Raw genomic sequence first — 6268 nt, forward strand, 5'->3', positions numbered from 1 at the left:
ATGACAAAACTAACCACTTTATACAACATTCTTACATAAGATAACCAATTTTTAGGGGTTTTACAAAACTAACCACACGGATCTCCCCCGGGGGCGATCCGTACATTTCGGGGGCGATCCGTACATTTCGGGGGCGATCCGGCCTTTTTCTTAGAAAAAAAAATTAAAATTTCTTTTTTTCCACTTGGGCGCGAGCCACGTGGGGCGATCCAGGCTTTAAGTATTTTTTTTTCTTTTCTTTGTAATATCAATTTCACTATAAACACCAACCTCCTATTTCATAATTTTTCACACATTCCCTTTATTTCTCTTATCATATATTATACTCTCACAACCTTTAACCCATTAAACACAATCAACCATCACAAAACATGAAATAACGTCAAAGTGATGATGTTTGTGTGTATTTTCGAAGTGGCGGTTAAAACCCGTACGCATATATACGTTAAAATACGAAGTTTCAATCTTTGTACCGTTTATATCGCATTTTTTACGTAATTCATCTCTCTCTCTCTCTCTCTCTCTCTCTATATATATATATATATATATATGTTACCGCAATTTTATATCGATTTTTTTTACGTTATACATCTATATATATATATATATACCACAATTTATATCGTTTTTTTTACGTTATGCATCTCTCTCTATATATATATACGTAACCGCAATTTATATCGTTTTTTTACATTATGCATCTATATATATATATATACACACACACACATTACCGCAATTTATATCGTTTTTTTACATAAATGTAAGTAGGTATATAAATATATACGTACATACATACGTGAAGATATGTAAATATGCGTACGGGTTTTAACCCGTACACATATACACGTATAAAATACGTACGTAAAACGTACATGAATATACGTAAATATGTGTACGTGTTAAAACCCGTACGCATATATACGTATAAAATACGAAGTTTCAATTTTTGTACCGTTTATATTGCTTTTTTTACGTAATGCATCTCTATATATATAAATGTTACCGCCACTTCGAAGATACATACAAACATCATCACTTTAACGTGATTTCATGTTTTGTGATGGTTTATTATGTTTAATTGGTTAAGGGTTGTGAGAGTATAATATATGAGAAGAGAAATGAAACGGAAGGTGTGAAAAAAATATGAAATAAGAGGTTGGTATTTATAGTGAAATTGGTATTACAAAAAAAAAGTTAAAAAAAAGTTAAAGCCTGGATCGCCCCCGAGGGTGATCCGATGATGTGGCTAGCCCCAAGTAGACAAAAAAAAGTTAAAAAAAATTTCCTAAGAAAAAAGGCGGATCGCCCCCGGGGGACATCCGTGTGGTTAGTTTTGTAAATTCCCTAAAAAATGGTTATTTTGTGGTAGAAGATTATATAAAATGGTTAGTTTTGTCACTTTCCCATTTTTAATGATACACTTTCAAACGTATAGTATTAAACCAATATTTTTTAAAGTAGCTATAAATATTTACAAACATATTTCTAAAAAAAACTTGAACAAGATTATTCTTTTTTATGTAATTTGCCTTTGATAACAATTATTTAATTAGATTCGGATGATATTATAAGTTTAATAATGTGGCGTTTATTTTTTAAGAGGTGTTAATCTTATTTCACTTATGATTTATAAGAGGTGCTGCTGAAGTATGAAATCTAAATCAATAATACTGTTTGGCTTTGTAAACCGATAAACGTCTGAGTCTGTTCAAATTGTATGTTTTACCCATTAAAAAAATACAGTGTATAATTTATACATAAATTTATACAACTTCGCATATTTATTCATCATCATTACAAAATTTACACCTAAATCATATAATTAACATTCATATAAACGGAAATACGTCATTAATGATATTTAACATATTTAAATCCTATTAAAATACATCAATTGAAAGAGATGATGGTTGATTTGGTAAATGATCGATTGAGAGAAATAATCGACTAAGGTTAATCAATTGAGAAATGCCATTGTTGAGGGTTTGAAGAACAATAACAGATAAATAAGAGGTTGGTTTACCTCTTATCAGATAAACAAATAATAACATATAAGTGTCCCTAAAAAGAGTAACATTACTTCTTAATGAATCAGACATAATAGACTAATAAAAAAAATTAATAAAAAAAAAGACAAAAACTAAGTAACATTAATTTTAATTTTAATTTTTTTACTTTGTTTTCTACTAATCAATACTATATTTAAAGCTGAAAAACATAATTTTTTAATTAAATTATTTGTAGATCAGGTTTTATATTTATTGTTTTGGATCGATAGGAATCCGAGTAACTCCAAAAGAATCCCAACGCTTGTGGATAACCTCTACCCAACCCCATCTCAACGTCTTTTTTCTTTTTTCATTTAAAAAGTCAACTAATTTAAACATTATATAAAAAAAATCTAATTTTTTCAAAATCTTTAAAAATATCACATTCAATTTTAACAACTTTAATAGATTTTTTAAAATAAAAAAAAATAAGTTTTTTTGTAATAAATTCACTATATTGTTTTTTAAAATAAAGAAAATTAAAGAAAACTCCAAATTCAGATAATTTATTAACGTTGTTTTCTCGAATTTAAGAAGAAAAGAAAAGTATGGAAAGAAAATGATTTTTTTTTCCTGAAAAATAAGGGAAATGAAGAAAATAGAAGGAAATAAAATAATTTTTCATATTCTTGAACGAAAAAGAAAAGATGTTTTTATAAATATAATCTTCATTATTTTTCAACGTGTTGTAATTGATGGGTAAATATGTAATTTTATAAATATTTTAATCTTTCATTTCCTTTTCTTTTCTCTCATAGTTGGGAGGAAAATCAACATTATTTTTCTCTCTTCATTTCTTTTTTCTCCATAAAAAACCAGATAACACGACATTTTATTCATTCCCCCCTAATTTCCTACGAGAATGCACCGTAAAACTTGAAGTGTAAATTGTGAAATTAATTTTTTTTATTCATATCTCTCAATGTGATTGTATTATTATTATTTTATATAATTCCTTTTAAATAGTTTGACTTTTAGTTTTTCATTTAAAAATAATATATACAATTTATTGGAATTAAATGTAATTTCTTTTAAATATTTTGACTATTTGTTTTTTATTTTAGAAAAATTATAAATTTCTTTATTGAAATTAAATATATATATTTTTTTAAGATTTTGATTTTTTACTCTCTATTTTAGAAAAAGAAAAACTAAAAAATCTGTTGAAGATGCTCTTTTATCTACTTTGAAGATTTTAAATGTAATTTTATTACTAAAATATTTAATACATTTAATATCTTTAATAAACTTTTGAATAAATGTCATATAAATCTTTTTGTTTTCTTGAGAAACAATTAAAAAATATTTTTCTTTCTTTGCATTAAATTCAGAGATTTTAATCTTTTTTATGTTATGTTTTTTTTTAAGTATATAATATTTATATACAGCAAATGCAACAAATAAACTCATATCCTCCTTACTTTTGGTAAGGTTTAAATCTCTGACCTCCTAGAAGACCAAAGACTATGATACCGCTAGACCAAAAACCATTTAATTATGCTATATATTTGAAAAAATACCGTATTTTTTTCTTTCTTTAATATACAAAAATATTCAAGAAAATTTATTTCCCTTTCCTTTCACTAGACATATCTTTTCAAATTCGAAAATATAATATTAAAAAATCTGTTAAAGCAAAAAAGAAATCTTTAAATATTTTTTATAAAAAACCAATTGGTGATACTTTCACATGCTTTGTTGATTATTATACTAAATCGAATATATCTTTTTATTCAAAATAATATTAAACTTTATTAAATAATAAAACATTTTATTACAAAATACAATTATTTTATTAACCTGACAACGTTGATGGCTAACTAATTGAACTTTCTGTCTCACACTTATATATATTCAAGCCTTTTCTTCCCACAAGGCTGCATATTCACCGTACTTTTGTTCCCTTACAAAAATGTCACAGGGTGGAGCGGGTCGCCACCGTAGGAGGCCGTCCCAGTCGGTGTTTGACTTCCAGGACGATGTTCTGCAACCACCTCCCGTGGCAGATAACGGCGGTTCTGATAAGGTTGGTTTCTCCTTGACTCGTGTTTTTGGTTTTTTTAAATCTCGATCTCATAAATTAAATAGTTAATTTTGGGAGTTTTATCCGGTTTAGATATATGTGACGATATACTCAAACTCAGATCCCGACAAATTATGGATATCAAGAAATGGTAACGTAATCTTTTGTTTTTGCGTCAAGAAATGGTGATGGCCACGGTGGTTGTGAGTTGGATTTAGGGGGTGTCGACGGGCATTCGTGCAACCATAAATTCACGTAAAAAATAGTGTAATTTTTGTATGGTCCTTAAGAACGTTGCTATTTTGTTTGATTGTGTTACCGTGTAACAACAAAAATATCCTTTTGGAGCTTCAGCGTGTAATTCAGGGGGGAAATGAGTGAGATGACTTTGTCCAAATACAAGACATGTCTTGTGTTTGATCATGCTCATTAGCCTCAGCCGTTGACTGAGACAAAAAATGCTCCATAACATTGATCTTCTTGGAGACATATTTTGTGTGAGGCCCGTAATCAACTTTTTACCAAAAAATATCCGTCTAGATCCACGGATAATGTGTTAAATATATGTATGTGTAGAGATTGAGAAAAAAATATCATTTTATTATTTTTATTTTGACATTCATATCAATATATTTTTACCCTATTTTTCATGGTTTCGGTTTTTTATTATTATCTAGCCAACCCAATGTTTATATATATTGGGGCGGATGTAGAACCTCCGATGACCAGACTACACGTGCGTTACTGGGGTCTGGGGGTAAGATTATAGGCTCGACAATAAAGAGATTGATTTTTTTCTATTACATCGTCTTGGTGAAACCTCTCAAATACATGGATCTGCCCCATATATGTGTTTCAAGCAATTTTTTCAAGAAAAGACAATTCATATATTTTCTATCATGATTCATTTTTTGTAAATTTTTTTCCGCATATTAGTTAATTTCAATTGATACTTATAGGAATTCGGGCATGCAAGCTCACCAAACAAGATACCAGAACAACATTGTATACGTCCAACCACTGACGTGTCTGGACATTTAAAAGAGAAGGGTGCCCCTCCATCATTGCCGCCAACGTCACAGAAGAAGTCATAACGGATGGAAAAACACATGCTTATGTTGGGAGATCGTGTAATAATGGGTTGTCTTCTTGTTACTTGTTTGTCATGTCTTAGTGTAATGTTTCTATTGCAATTATTGAAATGAACTAGCATTCAGTAATTACTTTGGATGATATATTTGGTGGGCATACATGTTCATTAGTTCATTTAATAGGACGTTTAAATCATGCATTTTCAAAGATAATTACTGTGATATTTAAAAATTAATTATAATAAATTGTATTAAAATTATATAATTTTATACTATTAAAAAATCAACTTTTGTTATAACAAGTTTTCCTTTGTTTGTTAAGTTTGATTACTCTGAGCTAAAACATTTCATAAAAATCAAGACTTGGGATTCTAAAATACCAGAAAGTTTCGTGTGTTTCAACTGTTCTTGACATATAAAATAATCAAGAATTAAACCGAAAATGATAGGGATTTGATTGGAATTGTTGATTTGAATCAGTTACAATTTATCTAACACAAGACCAAACAAGACCAAGTAAAAAAAAGATCAAATATCCGGTTAAAAATCAGACCGGTTAAAACCAGAATCAAACCGTTAAATTCAGACGTAATAAAATTGTGAACGTTTAGGTAGCGTTTGGTACAGACATAATTGGACATGACTGAACTGGACAGAACAAAACAGGACAGGACAATCGGGTAGGACTGGACAAGACAAGACTGGACGGGACAAGACTGAACATAACAGTAGTATGTCTGGTGTTTGGTACGACTAGGACTGGAAAGGACAGAACTATACAAACTACCCCCATATTAAGGTTATATATCAAACTAGGGTAGAGTAATAATGTTTTAGGTTCTGTCCCATCTTGTTCCACCTATTTTGGTGGAACAAGAAAAAACTTTTTTTGTCCTATTCTGTCCCACCTTGTCATAGTTCTTGTCCTTGTTCCATGTCGTGCCAAACGTAGGACAGTGAATTCTTGTTTTGTTTCATGTTGTGCCACACATGAGACAGTGGGTTTTGTCCCGTCCTGTCCCATCACCCATGTACCAAAATGTTTTCTTAATTAAAAGGGAAAAGTACAATAAAAACCAATGAACTTTCTTGTTTGGAATGAT

The sequence above is a fragment of the Cynara cardunculus genome (genome assembly GCF_001531365.2).
Source record: "Cynara cardunculus var. scolymus isolate 2C chromosome LG 1, CcrdV1, whole genome shotgun sequence".
In the NCBI taxonomy this organism is placed as follows: domain Eukaryota; kingdom Viridiplantae; phylum Streptophyta; class Magnoliopsida; order Asterales; family Asteraceae; genus Cynara; species Cynara cardunculus.